Below are 21,860 nucleotides of genomic sequence, written 5' to 3' on the forward strand. Positions count from 1 at the left end.
AAAATGAAAGAAACCATGGACAAGATGGCAGCACAGAATGAGCTCCTTTTGACATCAATTAGCGAAAGTTGCTTGCTCTATCACACACCACAAAATAGGGAAGTATTTTTTTCTTAGAGAAAGAACAAAATCTCATCAAGCTATAGAACTTGGAAGTGGTAATTGAAGCTACAAAGATCCCCTGTGATCCTGAGATCATCTCGACACCTTTAACCCTGACAAGGGGACAATTGAAGTGAATGGAAATTTACTGGAAGTCACTACAGGGGAATTAGCTCATGTGTTTAAGATGCCATGCACAAATAAGGATGCACCTTGTACTGTTGATGTGGTAAGTCACTACTTGAAAGAAGATGAGTCAGCTAGGAAGAAGCAAAATTTTGGTGGACAAGGCATTCTAGTGGTCACGCTAGAGTGCACACCAACATATAGATTCTTTGCTATGCTGCTGGCAAGGTTCTGAACCACAAGGCCAGTATTAATATTAGTCATTTTTTATATACCAGATTCTTGTAGCAGAGGACCAAAGTTAAATCATAGGACTTGTTCAAAGCCTGATATGCCTCGTAGTTTCTCTCTACTGGGCCAACTGCATGCCACCACATTCCAATGTTCACAAGGTCTAGGCAAAGGTATCTAGGGAAAACACAAAGAAAAAAAGAATAAGTCTTCCATCAACTTTAGAAGACATGGACATTGAACATACTACTACGGGTAAAGGCAAAGTAGTGGAAACACTAGGAGTTAAATGATCTGCATCTCAGACCGAGTCAAGACCATCAGCCAACAAAAACAAGACCATAGCATTGTTGAAAAGTTTTAGGCACGGACACAAAAACCAAATCTTGGGGGAAAGGCAAACGAGATAACTTGTACACCTGTAGATCCCAAGCATACAACTGGTCTAGGAGATGTTAAGCCATCAAGTACCATTCCAACCCAGACTAGTGCACAAGAGACTGAAGGAAAATATCAAGCATCTGGTAGCACTACAGAGAAAAATCAGAAAGCAGATGAGACATCAACATAGTTGATCAAATTGGACAAGTTACAATGTCTACAAAAATAGCCATTGAAGGCAAGATTGATCATGAAAAAGCCAGACAGATCCCTACTGCCTTACTCTTTTCCTCTGACCGTGTATGAAACTGATCACAATTATGTTGATACCATTACGGAGGGGTGCAACTTCCATCTACTTAGGATGGAATACACTTGTGAATTCCATAGGACAAATGATGGAGGCCTAAGCATCAGACTCCAGTACAAAAATAGTCGTGCTAAAGGAACAACTGCAACAAACTAAGGAAAAAGTTGTGCTACTCAAGAAAGGAAGAGTAGAATGGAGTAAACAAATACTGTATTTTCAAATTGACCAAAATTGGAGTGCCCAAATGATATCTACCCTCCATCAAAAGATAGACAGTCTGACAGCTGAAAATGCAATAATGGAAGAAGAGAAAAAGATTAGCCAATAGGCGGTGGAAATATTTAAACACTGTTGAACTTAAAAAGAGTTGACTATAGAACACTTCATGAATCTCACAATCGCATGAAGAAAGGTATACTTGAAAATTATATCTATCAGTCTCTGGTAGACATTGTGGATGCAGATGGAGACCTGACTCTAAATCTAGCTGATCCAAAAAAGGTTAATGAGTCAATCCAATCTAATCTACAAAAAAAGAAAACAAAGGAATACATCATATACTCGTTAATGAAGCCATGATGGAGTTCCTGAGCAACTAGAAGGCACAAGATAAAGATTACGACAAGGATGAGGAGAAGGAGCCTGAGGATAAAGGGATAGATCCCACCAACCAAAACAACGAAGATGATGATGACTAACTATCATCTCCTCCATCAGTAGAGCAAGTGGATCAAAGGCCAATTATGAGTGACGTTTTATTGACCATAAAGAAGGAATGTGGAGGGACAACCATAAGCATTGTGACAGCCAGGTCCAAACTCCTCCAAACAACAGACACATCAAAATAACCAGCACCAATCAAGATTGCAGTGTGGAACAGTAAGGTAAGTAGTGTATGCCTGACTCCGGTTCTGACCATCATTACTCCACTGAGCTGCTGATGTTAAGCAAGAGTTTGAGAAAGCAAAAAGCACTACATATTTAGGAGTCCCTCCAAGATGAAACCATCTACTATGATCTAAAGAGATTCTAGATTATTTATAATGATGCCAGAAGGATGGTCAATGATTGGAAGGTAATAAGCTATCATACTCAACAAGTCTACCAATTGCCTCCTCACCCTAGTAGTGTCCAGGTGTTAGAGAGAGAGCTAGAATGGTGTATCACTAGTGACGATCTAGCAGTTAACCCCCACATCAAAGACACTTCCACTAAAAAATTGCAATCTGTAGGATTACAATTGGAAATGCTCCTAGGAACTAATCCCACCTATCAGTGCATGAAGGACATTTATGCGACCTATACCAGCATGAGCGACACATTGCAAATATGCTCAACTCTTTCACCTTGAGCAGTACCTGGAATAGCTAAGACTCTTATATCATTTAGAATATTACTTGAAGCTTTGGGACTAACGTCTTAGTGGCTTAGCTGCCTGACTCTGAATTTTATACCATGTATTTTTAATGGCAACTTGGACGTACCTGTTCAAGGCCAGAAACCCAATTCCATAGGTTCTTGAGATTTACGCCTCTTTCATTGATTTCGTCTTTGGATGCCACCATTTTGTCCAATAGGTTGGCATACTTTTGTTCTTCCTGACTTGTTTGTCCTATGTCGATACTGCTTTCTGAAACAGGTCCTATGATTGTAGTAGGGACTGATGGAGCCTTTGCTTTTTCTCCTTTGAGAAGAGGTTGTTGTTGTCTATGGGTGCCTTGTGTTTGAGTTTCCAATAGCAATTTTGGAACCCACGTTGTCCTTTGTCTCTTTGTGATAGTCATTTACATTCTTCCCTTTTGCTTTATAACTTGATGGACACTAGGCTTTGGTATCCATACCTTATTATTTTCATTGTAGAAGCTTTTCTTTTGTAGTTGAAGATGAGGTATCCATCTAGAGGTTGTAGCCCACTCGACTGTGATTGGATTTTGTTGGACCTTGGTTGTGCTGGCTTGCCTTTGTGTGGAGCCTTGTGTGACATGACTGGTCTTCATTGTTCTAGGCTAAGCTGCTACTTTTGTTAACCATATGTGTTTGGTCTTAAAATCCATGTGCTTCAAGTAGCTTCATTGAAATCATCCGCTGCTTCACATGGCTTTGTTGGGTAGCTTGGTTGAAGTCTGACTTTGGTTCCCATACTTGTTGCATTGCTTGTTTCTTTGAACTTCTTTTCTTTGGCCCTTTGTGCTTGTTCCTTCTCCTGAGTGAGGTGCTTGTCTTCCATTGATAGCATGAATTTCTCTTTGTAGAATCTTTAGATACTAACACGTGGTTGACTCGTTTTGGCTTCTTCTGGAGGCTTTGTTGTGATGGAAGATAGGAATTGACATTTTGAACTTGTGTACACCATTTCTTCTAGCTCCTTGATTGATGTCTTTCCAATCATCATCCACATGCCATACTTCATCATATTCTTTGTTGCATATGGATCTATCACAGTTGAGCATGTAATTCTGAGTCATGTTTCTCCACATACGCTAAATTTGATTATGGTAGGGGACACTCGACCTTCCGCTTGATCCTTGTTCTTCTTTTGTTCTTGATTTTTTTTTAATATCTGATGTGGAACTCACTACTTCTTCATCTACCTTTAATTGCGTCTCTAGAGTCGAATTCCTTGAAACCACTTTTGTCGATTCTTCAAGTATGCCAATGATGACATATTCTCGTGGTGTCTCTTCTTCCTTGTTTGTGCTTTTGCATCACAATCCATGATGTAGCTATATGTTTCACCTATTCTGCTTTCATACTCACAAGTTTTATTAGCTTCAATCAATACCCTTATCATAAAATAGGGAGTTATGGCATAGCCATTCTCATCACAAAACTTTGTAGGCGTTATTTTGTTTACACACACATCTAGAGTAGCCAGCATCTGATCCCATCCAAAAAGTTCAAACAAATGTTTTGGGAATGGATCCTGAATGTAGTCCTTATCTTGTATTGATCTCTCTAGGATATAATCTTCTTTCCTCATGCTCTCACCTTTGGATGCTCCACACATCCAAATATGATCTTTCTCGTGCAACCATGCAGGTATTTCATTTTCATGGACTGTAGTTGAGTCAAAGTCTTCCATAGGGATTTGGTTAACATCTCTATATATATGATCCTTGATGTTGACCCTCTTGGTAACACCCTTACATTGCAAATAGATATGATCATAGCCCCAATCTTTCACCATCTTAAGTTGGCGCATGATGGTCCCCCCAATATGACATCAAAGTTTTGCTCTTTCCAAAATCCACTACTACAAAGGTATGCTTGTACTCTATGTTGCCTGTGGATACTATGATCTGCTCTAGCATACCCAAAGATTTTCCTACAAACCCATTGTTAACTGAGTCAACATCAGTTAACAGAAGCTGCTAAATACCGAAGACGTACGAATGCACATCGAGGATGAATGTAAAGAAGCAGTAGAGATTGGAGTTACACATTTTTCACATTTTCCCAAAATGGTCACATAGTGTAAATTCTCGATTTATTTCAAATCATTGTAATATTTCTAATGTGTTACGGGTTCAATGGGAGTTCCAAGTTGTAAATAATAGGTCACTTATTGTGCCTAGGTTGCAGATTCAGTAAGTGGTGAGCCCTAAAGGCCTTGGGCACCCGGACATTGCATATTTTTAACATAAGTATATAAGGCAGTGTGTAAAAGAAATTAGGGCTCTCGAGTCATTTGTTGAGAGCACTCTTTAGTGAGAGCTCTTGAGGTGTGTGGATATGGAGTCCTTGAGCTTTTCTTTGCTCATGAGACTTGATTAACACTAATCAATGATTCATTCTCTCTCACTATGCCTCTCTCTTACTTCTTATGATTGCCTATGATGTTTAGATTAACTACATCTTAACTAATTAGTGGTTAATCCCTCTCTAATCTTGTGTGATTTCTCTCATTTTCTTGTGTGTGCATATAGGTTTGATTGGAGTGTGGTGCTCGATAGATCTATGTGTGTGTGCGTGTGATTAGTGAGTTGCATGATAGGAATAGTGTTGTGTGCGTCTTGCAATCGTAGTGTGTGTGATTGGGTGGATTAGAGGTGAAGAGGAGTGGATATGGAGATTGCCCTTCATTGCAGCTTAGCTCCTCCATAGGCCGAGAAGCTCACCTCGTAGAGTTAACCATTTGTGTTGCCACGATTAGCTCACTAACCGTGTGAGTGTTTCCATGCCCTAGCCAGGTAGCTCATTCCTCCGGATTGATAATTTTGTTGGTCATTGGAGCTATTGCAACGATGGGACCCCCAACATTTGGCACCGATACCGGGGACGATAGCCTACGCTAGTGTAATTGTGGCATAAACGAATGCGTTCCCTCACTAATTTCACTACTAAGTTCACTTGTGTGTTTATGTTTTTGTGGATTTTGAATGTGTGTGCATGAAGTATTGTGTTCATAATTCCCTAATGTGTTACCATATCTTGTCAATTGTGTGTTTACACACTCTAATTTCTCACTAACCCCTTGTTAATTTGACTAATTTTTGCTAACTTACTAATTTGCTATGAAGGATTGGAGCATTCGACCATTCAATTGATCTTCAACGGAAAGGTAATCAAGGTGGTATTCTCAACCTCCCTAGAATCTAGAGATGTGTAGAAGTGTGTAGAAATCCCACCATGATGATGCAATATAATGCTATGCTATGTTGATGCAATGTTAAAAATTTTACGATTTTTCGTTTTCACGCTATCGTAATGCCAAAATTATTAAGAATTGGCGGCGCATGGATTTGATAAGTTTCAATTGCTTCTTAATGAATGTGTGTTGCTAATTGGATGCCTAATTGAGTTAATTGCATGCTTGGATGGTCAATTTTAGGTGTGTGTGCACTAAAATCAAGTGTGTGTGCATTCTAATTGAGTGTGTGTATGCTAATTTTAGGTGTGTGTGCACTATTTTGCCCATGTTTGAGCACCTAGAAATCAATGTGTGCAGTATGATTTTTCAATTCTGATAATTGATGTGTGTTGTGCTTAGGCCCAACTAATGATTTGTGAAGTCACATTGCAAATTCGACAAATTTAATCCTTTTGTGTGCGCACCTAAATATTGATAAAAACTGCCAATTTTGTAGTGTGTGTGCCTAAAAAAGTGTTTAATTTGCATGGTTAATTCAATGTTTTTAATGCATAAATGATGTGTGTAATGATTGAATGCTGCATTTTTGTGCTCAAAACAGCGATTTACACACTCTAATTGCGTCAATTTTTTACCTATTTTTGTCGTTAATTTTGCCGGTTTAATTGCTTAGTTTTGATTTTTTTTTTTGATAAAATTGTTGGCAATTGAATTGATGTGATTTTGGAAATTTTATTTGGCTACACTATTCCCCAATGTATGGAGAATTTGTAGAAATTTTTTGGGTATTTTTCGGATAATTTTTAACTAATTTTTGAATTAATTTTTGGATAAGCCCATGAATTTTGCGATCTTTACAAGGTGTTTTGTGTGTGCGTATTTACGGCATAATTTTGTTTGCATTTATGCCCTCCGTGGTCAAGTTTTGAGCGTTTTCCTATTTCCATGGATCGAGTGGACGATTTTGTCAAAATTAACGTTTTCGATAAAATCTGCTATTTTCAGTGTGCTTTTGCATGTCAAAAATGCTCGATAGTGAATTACAATGATTTTCTATGATTTCTAGAATTTTCTATGAATTTCTTGGACTTTTCTGGCAAATTTTAGGATTTTCTGGCGATTTTTTGGAGTTTCGACTAATTTTTGGCCCATTTGGCATTTCTTGAAAATATGAAAATAATAAATAAATAATAAATAAAAGGAAGCGGGTTTCGGGCTTCGGTCCCGTGCCTTGCGGCGCATAAAAAATCTTCGAGTCGGATAGATCTTTACGTTCCCTGGGGATAATTTCCTGCGACGTTAAAACTTTCTTCTTTTTCTTTTTCTCTCTGGGTGAACACCACCCATCCATCACACACACACACACATATTCTCTTTCTCTTTAACTTTTTCTCTCTCTCCTCTCTAAACCCTCTCTCTCTCTTCTCTCTCTCACTCTGCTTTGTGTGTGAACCCATCCTTACACACACAACACACAAGCTACAAAAAGACAATATAAGTTTTTGAAAAAAAAAAAAGGGACCTACTTGTCTTCTTTCTCTCTTTCCTCAACGGCTGTGTAGCCTTTTGTCTTTTTGCCTTTTTTTGTATTATTGACTTTTGTATTGGTTCATTTCATTTTGTTTCAATTTCATTTTAATTTCATTTCATTTAGTTTTCTTTTCCTTTAAATTTCATTTCATTTCATTTTCTTTTTCTTTTTTTTTATCACTTTCATTTCATTAATTTGTATATTAGTCCCAAAAAAAGAAAAAAAATCACAAAAAATACCATTAAAAATCATAAAAACAATAAAAACCCAATAAAAATTTAAAAAAAAGAGTTAGAAAATTATAAAAAATAGAAAACTCATTATAAAAAAAAGGAGTTTTAAAAAATCACAAAAAATAAAAAAACATAAAAATTTCCACAAAAAAAAAAATCACAGATAATTCACCAAAAACTGTAAAAAATTCATTAAAACTCACAGAAAATCCAAAATCGTTCGAAAAAATCAAAATAAATAAAAAAATGTAAAAAATTCTCGAAAAAAATAAAAAAATTAAAACTTTTTCAAAAAAATCATAAAAATACCAAAAAAATTTAAAAAATCAAATTTTCACAAAAAATTTAGAAAAATAAAAAAAAAGTCGTCGAAAGTGCGAAAAAAAGACTAAAAAAGCTAGAACGAGACAAAAAGCGTCAGAAAAGCAAAAAACAAAGCCGGAAAGAGTACCGCACACCGAGCAAACACCGTAAGCCGAGGAGTAGTGTCTCGCGCACCGAATAAACCGCGAAAAAGCCAGAAGAGCCATAAATCGAGCAAACCGTGCAAGGTGCACCAGAGATTAACTGGAGAAAGCGAGAAAAAAGATCAACTTGAAGCAGTTGAGTAGCAGACAAATTTTTAAATTTTGCATGCTAGAAATTGGCTAGTGCAATGCAATTGCATTGCAAATTAGCTTCTAATTGGACGAACAGGGACACCTCACATGTGAATGCAGATTAAGCTAGTACGAGTAGCAAAAATTCTGCTAATTGATACCAAAATCTGCTAGGAGACAGTTTTTACAAACCACTCAACATGGACTCAAATCGATCCGAGAGTTCAAGTACAACAGGACAAGCTAGTAGCAGTGGCAACACATGCACAACTACAACCGACCAAATTTTGCAACTATATGGCTACAATGGAGACAAAGTCTTATATGCACATACAGAAGGTCATAGATACTTGATGAGCAGTAAAAGCAACACAGGAGCCAAGATCCTATTGGTTAGGGTAAAGCTAGATTCAGAAAACTCCTAGATATTCACAAACTTCAGTGGAGCCAGGTATTGCAAACTTAAAGATGAAGTGCAAATAGAAGTTCAAAAACTCAACCCAAGTGTTTATCCAGAGACCTGCACAAGTCCGCAAAGCATCCATTTGATGCATATACAATCAGGGTCATTGTACATGGATTACAGTGGTCACATCTATAGTCGAGAGCCAGTAATGGAAGATCCAACAAATCAACCAATTGAAGCCAATCTAATTGGAGAACAGAGCCAAAGACGGTACAAAGGCCAAGATGGAGCAGTCTACAGCTTGATGCTCAGTGTTTTAAAAGAAAATGCCAACAACATGGCAAGCACAGAAACAGAAACTTCTCAGCTAGAGCTTGACACGACATAGCCAATTGAAATACCACCAGTCATGGCGTATTGCTCAGATTGTGGACGAAAAGGTGGACATTTTCCTAAAGATTTTTCAAGAAATCTTGACAACATGGACATATCAACCACCAAGCAAGGCAAAGAGCAAATTGGAAATGCAAATCTCGATGTAAATGCAACTAACTTGTCAGTTTTAAGGTAATTGGATATTCTGCATTACCATTAGAAGCACCACTAAAAGCACTGCAAGTTCAAAATCAGCATAAAGATGCACAAACATCTGAAGCTTAAAATTGATTCTTTGAACAACAAATTCTTGCATGAATTTAGTCAAGGTATCGAGATATCACCGAAGGTTGAAAAGACTGTTAAATTTGCAAATGATTTTGCATCCACTGACACAAGTGTGCAATCATTCACAAGTCTAAGGGACATATCAAACAAAATGATGTTAACATTGTATGGTACACATAATTCATATGCACACTATCAAAAAGGAAAACTGTACAAAAAGGATCAACCAATGTTTGAACGGCCCACACACCAGCTCATAGAAGTACGTCCAGTGATAGATCAGAAAGGATGGTTCATTTTAGAAGAAAGAATCTATTATAGCCCATCCACTCTAGAGCTGAAGGATATTACCAGAGTGAATCCAGAAATTTGTTCAGAACCAAACTCTCCTCCATCGGAAATCAAACTTCGATGTTGTGACCAAACAAGCATATACTTTGACCAAAACAGTCGTAGATATAGATGAGCGTCTAGCATCTATGGTGCCTTGGGTCTCGAAACCACAGAAGCTCTGACCCATGGGATAGACAATATCAGGGCAAAGATAATGCTATCTACAGCTTGACTTGGAGAATAATTTGTCATGTTTCACGAAGATACATAGGAAACTATGTAGAAGGTTTACAGATGCCAAACATCAATGGTGCTACCCCAAGTGTATCGTCACAGTCCCAAAAGGTGAGACTAAATCAGAACCAAACAATTTTGAACTCTTACAATGAAGCAGGCTATAGTGATCACCGTAGGAAGGGGGGAGCTGTAAATCCATCAAGCTCAGCTCATGTATCAGGAAATGCTACACCAGTTAGAAGCCCTAGAGCTTCTAGCCAACAAACCCCTTCAAAGCAAAAACCATTGAAAGATCATATGGTTGTTGGAAGTTTCCAGTTGACCCAGATCCCATCAGAGTCTACAGACAAATGCTTATATGAAGATCATCAAGGACAGAAGTTTCAGTTGATCTCAACAAGTCAAATCCAAAAGCCAAAAAATCCAATAGTGTGCAAACAGTTACATGTGATCAAGCTCACATATGCATACCAAGATGCACATGGTAATGAATATCAACAAGGTCATGACCTTTTACAAACCCATACGGATGGCCCGCCGACTGAAGTCAAAGACTATCTGAAGATGATGCAAAGCCTCAAGCTGCCATAACAGGTAACAGATAAGTCAAAGTCAATGAAAGATAAAGTCCAGAAGGATATACAAAGGTCACCACCAAAATCTCCTCCGAAGAGACAGATTCTCCAGAAAGTACAATGGATTTTTCAAGGTCAAAGATTACTTAGATGCAGGTGGACAATGCTCAACAATTGCAAAAAAGTACAGTATTACAACCAATGGAGTCAACCTCGATTGCAGGTGATCAAAGCAAAGAAGTTGTAGATAAAGCTCAACCAAAGGACACTGCCACAACAAAAGCAGTCAATTTAGACACGAATCCTAAGAAGATCAAGTGCAACATCACCAATGAAAATGAAGAAAAGCTGTTAAGCGAAGTAAAGCTAGATTTTCAGTTAGACAAGAACCTCACGTCTTTTCGCACTTGGAATTGATGTGGCCAGCCACAACTAGAAGATGCTCCTGAATTTGTGAGTATATCTAGAGACAAGCGAGCAGAATGCTGGGAAATCATCTCCACCACCATTAAAGTAAGTTCACAGATCATCATAGCTCAATTTCATGTGATCACAGCAAGAGATATGCCAGAAGATATTATAATGGGAATGCCAATGGTCCAGAAGATGTTTGAGATACAGAATGTAAACAGGATGCAATCATCATAGAAAACAAAGAATGAAGACCAAGACTGGTCACCCACGGACGACAGCACAAAGTCCTCAATCACAATTAAAATGGAGACCGATGCCAAAGCAAAGCTTATTGAAGATGATACATCTCCATCGAATAGAACTTCAAAAGATCTTAAAGCAAATCAGACAATAGAAAGTGCAGATCAAACAAAGCAAAAAGAAACCACGAAAGCTATTGAGCAAAGAATGCCATCAAAGCCAGAAGTTAAGAAGAACGGGGTTGCAGACAACGAAGAATCAATAGAAAGTCCAAAGATCAATCGCTCATTGCCAGTTGAATCAGCTGATGCAAGTCAGATTGGAAAACAAAGTCTCAAGCCACCTTTCATAGAGACACAGTTAAATCAAGATGAGACCATGGCAAAAGTAGGACAAAGATCTTCAATAGAACCAAAAATGTCAGATTCAGAGTTGCAAAAGTCACAAGGATCGAACACAAATCTTGTAGACAAAGGTAAAGCTAAAGTGGAACTTCCACCGATTAGCAAAGAAGGTGTGACATCATATGCTTCTACATCAAAGAACCCTCGTGGATCAACTTCTTCAAGCAAGTCAAGCTTTCAAAACTTCAAGTCAATTGCCAACCCAACTGAAACCTCTAAAGAGACACCCAAAAAAGCAAAGATATTTCAGCCAAAGTACTCAAGAAAGCAAAGGAAAATCAAGCAAGTGTTTGTTCAGAGCAGATCAGTCAAAGTCAAGGATCCAATTTGGATTAAGGACAGGAAATCAACATAGAAAGACAAACACATGGGATGGATAGCATCACAATGGAGCCTAAAGGAATAGGAGTACTATGAAGGTAACAAAGAGATATGGGTGCCAAAACCGCAGGTTAGGACATATGAAGTGAAATCAAGTCCCTCCCAGGAAAGAAGGCCCACAAGGATACCTAAGCAGCAGGTATACAAAAAAGCAACATTGAAAGATAGTAAAGTCAACCACAACTCTCAAGAGGGTACAGAAGAAAGACGGATCTCAAAGAATTTTCCTCTTGGACAAGGATTTTACACAAGTTATACAAAGATTTGGCTACCAGCCAACCACAAGCCCCAACTGCAACTACACCAAACCTGCATTAAGATCTCAAGAATCAACAAGACCTAGAGCAAAGCAAAGTCAACAATGGAGATACAAAGGTCTTCAAGAGGTTTGGATTCCTAAGTCTTCCAATACTCCTAGTCAAAAGCCAGATGCCCACAATGAACAAAGGCCTACAACAACATCAAAGACTCCTATCACAACATGCCCACTTGGAGAATCAAATAGATAATGGAGTCTTCACAATCAAAGAAGGAAAACCCAACCAACGCGAATGCAGATTCAAAGAAGATAAAATAGGTAACCTTCAATGCCAACTTGTCCTTCACTAATCCTCTTTTTGAGGATTCAAACTTACTTTTACATGAAGAAATGTTTGTAGTAAAGACAATAATGTAAAAATTCAAGTCACAAGGGTGCAAAAAAAACACTCTTTGGCATAGTCAGAGTTGGGCTACTGAGCCATAAAATGAGCAAAGCATTAGTCCCAAAGATTCAAGTCATATTAAACTCTGTGCTAAGAGTCGTAGTTATTAGGCTTACGCTCAAGCTGGAAGAGTTGAGCATACCTAAATCATGTTGCTCATGCTGGATGAGATGCGCAGAAGAGTCGAAGTCTATTAACTTACAATTGGTGGAGTGTCGTAGAGTCCAACACTCACGCACAATGCACAATAAGATGAGAGCACACATCCTCGTCAACGAAAACCATTCTTAAAGGGGTGCCAACTTACAAAGCCATGTCATATGCTTTTATAGCTACACCATCTTTCTGAAGAACCCCTCAAAATCTTTCTTGCACAGCATATTGTTTCCCATGCATTTCAGTGTATGCATAAATAGGATATCCCATCATTGGACATATGCATTAGACACTCTTTTTTGCTTCCACCTATGCACCTTGAGTGGACTACAACAGGCAAATCAATGTTCCATCATGCTACCCTTCAGATTTGCTGCCTTTTTAATTCCATGCCTAGGGCCACACATATGAACTTTGGGCCACCACATGGCACAACATCGTACCAAACGTAGAACCCAAGGGCTTCCTATGCGCCCATCCCCAATGCCAATACCTACTCCACATGTAGTCTCTGGAGTGCCTTCACCCACGGTGCCTGATAGAGAACCTAGAAGTAAGGTAGTACAAATAGCCAAGCTCACACAAAAATTTAGTGGAGATGGGAATGTGAGAAAGCATATTGAAGTGTTTAAACAAATATGTGATTCTCTAGGAGAACACAATGACATGCATAAGAGTAATGCGTTAAGCCTAACCTTAAGTGGGAAGCCTGGAGATTGGTATAGAACCTTAAGGGTAGAAGAGAAAACGATCTACTCTACTCTTAGGAGATTTTTCTTGAAACAACACATACGAGAGGGAGTACTTTGGGGTGTAGCTTCTCAGCTCCAGAAAGCCCAAAGAGAACAAGGTGAATCTGTGACAGACTTCATTAGTTGTTTAAACAATTTGAATTCTTGATGTAATCCAAACGAGTGATTCAACAATAGCCAATTGCTCGCTAGATTCATTAGGGGACTACGACATGAAAGTATCTATAATGGCCTAGTCATTAGAGGTATCACTACTTGGGAAGCAGTCACCACGAATGCAATCCAATTAGAAGATAATTTGATGATTGCAGGAGAAAGAGTGTCTGCCGAGCCAAAGTCTAGTAGCTCACAAGCATCAAGGCATGGGCCAATGAAGATAAAGCCAATTGTAAAAGAGCAAACCATATCTAAGATGACTTTGGAAGATCTCACCAAGGCTATCCAAGAAATCCTCAAGGGTAATCGTGCTCCACAAAATACTCATATGTATCCAAGAAGGGAGAAACAATGGTGCTGAATTTGCTTGGGCCCACATACTACGAGTGAATGCCCTACTTTCAGAGTGAAGTTTAACAAGACTTGTAACATGTGTGATAGGTATGGCCATCAAGCTAAGGATTGTTTAATGCTTAAACGCATCATGGAAAATAGACCACCTGTAGCCTGGACAGACTCACCTAGAGTTCCTGCATTGATGCATTCCCCACCTATTGAGCAACAATTGTCATTACAGCACATGGTCCTTAGAACCCAAAATGTGGTCCAAACCACACCGTTGCCACCTCCACTGCTAGGACCACAACCCCCTCATCCAAGAGTTACACCTATGAACCAAATAGCTTGCGAGTCATCTAGTTTAGATTGCGAAGAGGACATAGACTCTAGTATCACCTATGGAGCCGACATGCTTGAGGAGTGTCCCATGTACTACATGGAATACCATTGGGCACAAATCAAACCTATATATCAAGCTACTGCTTTAGCAACAAGAGGCCAAAACATCAATAGTTTTTCCAGGAGACCCCCTCTTCAGTGCTACAAATGTGGTGGACCACATCGAGTAGTTGAGTGCCCTATTAGAATGCAAAAGAATGCTGCAATAATGCAAACAAGTCAAGGGAGTGCATTGGCAATGCCAATACTCACTTGTAATTGATGTGGCATAGATCATTTGATCGCACAGTGTCCTAACAATCCAAATGCACCAAAGATCACACCATTGAACTTAATAGAGATTGTTGATGGGACACCACAAACTACAAACATAGCACCAGTGAATGCACTCACATGGTCGATGCTCGAAAAGAAAAATTACATCCTCAAGGAGAGAGATACTGCATTTATTGGCCGAGCGAGGAAGAAGAAAACACGAAGAAAGAGATCCCTTAATGCGTCTAGCTCAACACCTAGTTCAAAGACTAACATAGGGACAGGAGAGGATCCCGTGTATATGAATGACCCTGAAGATGACTCAGATTCGATAGAGACTACGGAGACCAAAACAGTTACTATAAAGGCAAGAGCCAGTGAGGAGGATCATGAGAGGGGATCAATTGAAAACATTGCTAAGGAAAGCAAGAGGGAATTGTGACAGACACCAAAAGAGTGTTCAAAGTTAAACCACCCAGTTGCAAACCCCCAAGATAAGCCACCAGAGACAAAAACGGAGAATAGCAAGAAAAAGATTGGAACCTATCCAAACCTAACAACAGAAATTGAACGAGCAACAATTGAGTCCAAATACAGAATCTCAAGAAGAAATTGATTCAGAGATAGAGGAAATAACCACTAAACCAAGTCTAGGAATTAAAAATTCAAGGCCTAGTACAACCATCTATGGTAATTTATCAGAGAGTGAAGAGGATACAAGCGAAGACCTATCAGGGGAGTCGGGTTTAAACGCTTACCAAAATCAAAACCTCAGCAAGAAACGAAGGTCATATAAGAGGCGCCAATATCGAGCAAATGTGAGAGCCAAGATAAACAAAGAAAGATCTATTGCAGAATAGCTTAGCTATGTAGGGGCATGTGATTCTCATCAAAAGCTAGTAGACCAATGGGGTGAACATCTCCAGAGTGTCATGTGGTGCAGCTCGCAACCCATTGACCTTGGCCAATTGGAGATTACCGAGGCAAAATTCAGTCGAAATGTAAGAAGGCGTCAAAACCGGGAGTTAGCACAACAACAAAAGGAGGCACACCTAAAGGAAAGGTCCCTATTAGAAAAAAAGCCTATTGACTTACATCCGGCTCTTGAAAATTTTAAATCCTACACCATGGGGGAGAGAAAAGTTGTGTACACCAAAGCTCAACAAATGCCTACCGATGGAAGCAGTGGAGTCTATGATGGTCCATCAGTAGTTAAAGAGATAGAATTAGCAAAACCAGGTGAGGAGGTTAAACCAGTCTTTATTGCTCAAGACCTTATTGAAACTGAAGAGGTTGTACTTAAGAAGCTCCTCAAGGAATACAAGGATATCTTTGCTTGAACATACCATGACATGAAGGGCGTTCCACCTTTTGTGGTGCAACATACAATTCCCATGATCAGCATTGCTAAACTCGTCCAGCAATGACCCTATTCAATGAATCCTAAGTACGCAAAAATTGTACAAGAGGAGATTGAAAAGCTTTTTCAATGTGGATTCATATACCCTATTGAGCACTCTGAATGGGTTCTTCGATAGTCTTTGTGTCAAAAAAGAATGGGAAACTAAGAGTGTGCGTGGACCTTAAGAAGGTTAATGCAGCCACTAGGAGAGATCATTACCCCTTTCCATATTCAAAACATGTGCTTGAAAGAGTTGCGGGCAAGAAAACTTATAGCTTCTTAGATGGGTACTCTGGTTACAATCAAATCACAATTGCATTAGAGGACCAAGCTAAAACTGCTTTTATCATAGAGTTTGGAGTGTTTGCGTTTTGTGTTATGGCTTTTGGCTTAACAAATGCCCCTGCTACATTCCAACGGTTAATAAACACTGGGTTTAAAGAAATTTTAAGGGAGTTTTTTGAAGCTTTCTTAGACGACCTTTGTGTTTATTCTTCTTGGGAGAAGCATTTATTATGTCTATGAAAAATATTTGAAAGGTGCAGATTTTATGGCATCTCATTGAACCCTATCAAATACCAATTTTGGGTTAAGCATGGAGTCATTCTAGGACATATAGTGTCCAAGAACAGGATTTCCATAAATGAAGGAAGATTAAAGCCATTGCCAATTTGCCACCACCTACAAACTATAAAGGAGTTCAAAGATTCTTGGGCCATGTTGGTTATTATCGACGGTTTATTTTAAACTTTGCCAAGATAGTGCGTCCATTGTACAAGCTTCTTATTGAGTTTCACTAGACCGAAGAGTGTGATCATTTTTATGAATTATTAAAGAAGGCCTCGACGAGTGCTCCAATCATACGAACGCCTGATTTGAATGTACTTTTTCATGTGCATATTGATACATCAAATTTTCTATTGGGTGTGTTCTAACTCAACCAGGAGAACATAAGCTGGACTACCCTATTAGCTTTGCAAGTCGACAATTAGATGATGCCGAGATGAACTACACTACTACAGAGCGAGAAGGTCTAGCTATGATTTATGCATTATGAAATTTTGTTATTACCTTGTTGCTACCAGGTTTGTGTTTTATGTTGATCATCAAGCGTTGCTATATTTGGTAAACAAGTCGTGTTCCATGTGTTGAATTACACGATGGTTGTTAATTCTTCTTGAGTTTGACTTCACCGTTGTTGTGAGGCCTGGGAGAAAACATGTCATGGCTGATCATTTATCTCGTATCCCTAATGGTGAAGCTCCTATGGGGGTTGATGATGAATTGACTGATACTCCTTTGTTTATTATTGAGACAATGCCTGAATGGAGTGAAAAGATTGTCGACTTATTTTCCACCCAAAGAGCTGCAAAAAGATATAGCTTGAAAGTTAGTCAAAGAATATGAACACTATTGCTTAATGGCTGGAACTCTCTATAAGAGAGGAAAGGATGACGATGTGCCCACGAGGATGAGTATTTGTATATTCTACAAGAGGCACACATGGGTGTAGTGGCTGGTCACTTTTCAGGAGAGTTGACTGCCCGAAAGATATTACATTCAGGCTATTGGTGGCCCACTCTGTTTAAGGATGCATTACTTTTTCCAAAGGGATGTGATGAATGCCAACACTTCAAGAAGCCACAAAGAAAGGATAGGATGCCTCTACATCCCATCAAGGTAACCCAACCATTTGAAAAGTGGGGCTTAGACTTTGTAGGACCGATTATACTGGTTGTGCGTAACACACAATCACGATATATCATTGTGGCTATCGACTATGTAACCAAATGGGTTGAAGCAAAAGCAACACAAAAGACTGATGCAAAAACAACATCTAAGTTCCTCTTTGAGAACATTATAACACGTTTTGGATGCCCCTTTGAACTTGTGAGTGACAATGGAACTCATTTTATAAATGAATCAATAAAAGAACTCACATCAAACTTCATGATATCTCACCACAAGTCTACACCCTCTTATCCCCAAGCAAATGGCCAAGCTAAGAGTACCAATAAAACTCTCATCTCCATTTTGATAAAAACAGTTGAGGCCCATCGCACTGATTTTGGGACCTAAAGCTTACATCAACTTTATGGGCTATCGTATTGCGTACAAAGTTGTCATTAAATGCACACCGTTTAAGATGGTCTATGGCCAAGAAGCAGTTATGCCATGGGAGTTTGTCATTCCTAGTCTTCGTGTAGCTTCTCAAGAAGGTTGGAATTGTAACCCCTTAGTTGAGCGATTATATATCCTTGAAAGGCTAGATGAAGAGAGACAATTAGCTATGCAAAATTCCCTAGTGGAGAAGGATAGGAGAAAGAAGTGATTTGATCACCATTTAAAAGATAAAGACATCAAGGTCGGTGATAAAGTTCTTATGTGCGGGGTACGGAACGAAAAAAAATTTGAAATATGCTGTAAGAGACCATATCAAGTGTATGAAATTTCCCCACAAGGTACACTTCATGTGAAGACTCTAGATGGAGTTGAAACCATTGGATTCCTTAATGGGAGTAAGTTCAAAAGATATTAAGATCCTCCAAGCGAGGAAGAGTTGCAAGCCATCCATCAAAAAAAGACTACCAAGGAACCAGCATAGCTTTAAAAAATTTAAGCAAGAGTTGAGGCTCAAGAACGACAACAACGTCTTAGACGCCAATGAGAGGCTAATCTGGGAATAACTCAAGCATTTTTTGAGGACACTGATTCATTAGAATCTGAGCCACCCCTACGATATCCAATTGAGCTAAATAGCCCCTATGGGAAAGTGCTACATAATGCCTTAGTAGATATGGGAGCTAAACACAATTTGTTAATTTATGGAGTTTGGTGTCAATCAGGAAAATCGACCCTATCCCAGAGTACGATGCAAGTCAAGGGTATTAATAAAAAGAAAACTACTATTCTTGGAGTCCTTCAGACGCCTGCTATCTATGACAATGGAAGCATAGTTCAGTGATTTCTAGTCATGCCCGCGGGAGCTATGGAGGGCAACATAAACCTTGGACGCACGTGGATGTTGGAAACCAAATGCACTATTGATTGGGGTACTGGTAGTGTCACGATGTGACCACTGACTCTTACCCCTATCATTGAAGCGAAATCACCTACGTTGCAGACTCTAGCAAAGTTGCAAGATAGCCAAGATTCACAAACCAATGAGGTTAACTCGTCCTTGTTGGCTGCCCATGAACCTATCACTTCAACACTTGTAGTTGCAGCAAGCAACAATATTGCAAGTACTCAACCTGCATGACCTAAGAGTACATATCAATGGGTCCCCAAGGCCTTACTTCTAGATACCTCAACCCTTCCATCCATTTCACAAAAAACTTCTCATGGAAAACCAAGAGCGCACTCTGGGAGAGTCAAGACAAAAACGATAGATTCCAAAATGACTATTAGAAGCCCAAGGCTACTATGATGGAAATGATCAAATTTGGGTACCTAAATGTAAAATGTGCCTTTCCCTATCACCTACAAAACCATGTGAGTCAATCAGTGTACCTCCAAAGCTGATGGCAGACCGTGGAAGGGAAAGATCACAGAATGCTACACACTTATTCCAGAGCTAGTTTGGGTTCCAAGGCAAAACCAAATTATTCCACCTAGCTCAAGAAGGGGGGAGTCCCATGAAGCTTCTAGCTCCTCATGTAATGCATCCATAGAGGTAAAAGCTTCTCCACAGCCTCCAACTAAAATAGTGGACCTCCATGAAGCTACAAAGGAATCCACACCTCCCAAGTTCGATCCTGGGAGAGTACCTTACCACCCTTGCAACTCGATGAGGCACCTAAGGTAATAGAAAACTACTGGCAAAAATCCTCACCTATTACCAACTAGAAAAATTGGTTTCAAAGGCTGTTGAGCACATTCCAATATGAGTAACCCAAGGAAGGGGGGAGTCCTCACTCACGTCAATATTTTGGATCCCCATCCTCTTAAATTTTCTTCCCTTACATGTGAACTCTGCAATTGAGGGACTGTATATACATCACCTTACACTAGTTCTAGCAAATAATAATAATAATAACAAATAGTAAAAGAGCAAGAGCAACTAGCAACAAGAGAGCACCCTATCAAATCCTACACATAATTCCAAATTCACCATGTCACATCAAGCAGCACACGAAAACAACTCTTATGTTTTAAAGACCTAACCAAATCTATTGTACTCTCATAGATGGCTAGTTCACTAGAGGCATGCGCTTCTATTTTTTACGAAAGGTACCCTTTTTATTTTTCTCAAGTGTATCACATATGCTACCCTGTACTTTCTTGCGAATGGGATTTGGTAGAGAGACTTGCGCGTGAGAGAAATTCTGAGGAGTTAGAATGGTTAATACGTCTATGGATAACTAGTGATCCCTACCCATTAGCGAATGTTTCTCCAGTGGCACATGCTTATTCTTTTGCACAAGATGAGTATTGTCATAATAATCAATATCTAATTCTCCTAAATGATTTTCTCATGTTAAATTGATCGTTTAATATAGGGAAGTGACAGGGGAGAAAAAGCTAGAATATTGGTTAAGCTAGCAAAACGGCCATAGTAGGGATCCAAAGGGGGGGGCATCTGCAAAAGAGCAATGTGCAACAATGGGCCCTAAGGTTCATCCCATTGAGACTTCCAAAATGCTAAGGTTCCAAAGTTTAAAGGTTGTGTCCAACAGTCAAAAGCCCACGGAAATTGGATGAATTCTGTGTGTCCCAAAAGTCTTTCTCAAGCCCTACAAAGGAGAAGAAAAACTCACACACACACACACACACACACACAAGCTTCATTTGTACAAAAGGGGAAAGAGGGTCACATGTCAGCTCCCTAGCCCACATGCCCACAAGGTGTACTCAATCCTATTGGATGGCCTTGGAGGTGGACCAACAAGAATTAGGCTAGACTAAGTCTAGTTAAATAATTTTAAAAACACTTAATAAAAGAACCAATAAGAACTAAGCTCTCTAGAAGACTATTGGACAGTCTCCCTAGGGGTCCAATGAGCATTCAACAGCCCAATGGCTTGCCTGATTCCTATTGGCCAGGAGACAAAGGGGTCCAATGAGGGTTTAGTTGCATTAATTAATTATCAAAATCTCTCACAAAAGGGGAAAGGGGGACACATGTTAAAAGTCTATCACTTATGCTGCTTAATTTCCATTGGATGAGCCTGGGGAGGTCCAATAGGCAGTGAGCATGAGAAAATAACAGGAGGGGTCGGCCAAGAGAGAGAGGGGACTGATTTTTCAAAGGCATTATTCACTTACACACTCACACAATCTTTGTGTGGAGCAAGAAGACTCTCTCTCTCCTTCTCAAGCTTTAATGGAAAGCTTACCACTACTCCAAGCTTGTGAGAACGAAGGCCTACACCAACAACTCTTGGCTTTGTGATGCAAATCCAACCAAGAGGGAAGCTTCAATGTATGCTCATCTCCTCTACCATGCTAATTACTAAGCTAAGCTATGCTAATATGAGTGATTATGTGAGGAGATGTACATCTTTCTCGTTAGAATACTCCTTCTTCCTCTCAATCTACTCTCATACCCCGCTAGCTCTCACCATCTTCGAAGGTGTGTGAGGTCTTGGGTTTGAGACTGTGAGGGAATTGATTGTGTTTGATAAGTGTTTTGCTTAGTTCATGAAGTTTCCATCTTCATTGCACTAGCTAGTATTGAAGGAACACAAAAAAAAATGTACTATAAAATGTCTCTCTTGATGGGAGAAACCATAATACAAAGCCTTTTGGAGGGGGGACCGGCTCCATGTAAATCCGGTCCTCGATTGTTGTCAATATCTTAATTTCTCTCTCTTTTGAAGTATTGTTCATGATATCTAACTAGGTGTTATGCTTTTTGTTGCTCTCTCCACCCAAGCACTCTTGTTATTCTCATTAGGAATCTATTCTAATGAAATGCTCACTATGTTCATGCTATTT

General features: G+C 39.2%; 1 pseudogene; it reads left to right on the plus strand.

The window, feature by feature from the left end:
* Positions 1-1,552: 1,552 nt before the first annotated feature.
* LOC147465186 (uncharacterized) lies at positions 1,553-15,945 on the plus strand (annotated as a pseudogene).
* The last annotated feature ends 5,915 nt before the right edge of the window (positions 15,946-21,860 follow it).

Source organism: Adiantum capillus-veneris, chromosome 1 (assembly GCF_014529385.1).
Source record: "Adiantum capillus-veneris isolate H3 chromosome 1, ASM1452938v2, whole genome shotgun sequence".
Classification (NCBI taxonomy): domain Eukaryota; kingdom Viridiplantae; phylum Streptophyta; class Polypodiopsida; order Polypodiales; family Pteridaceae; genus Adiantum; species Adiantum capillus-veneris.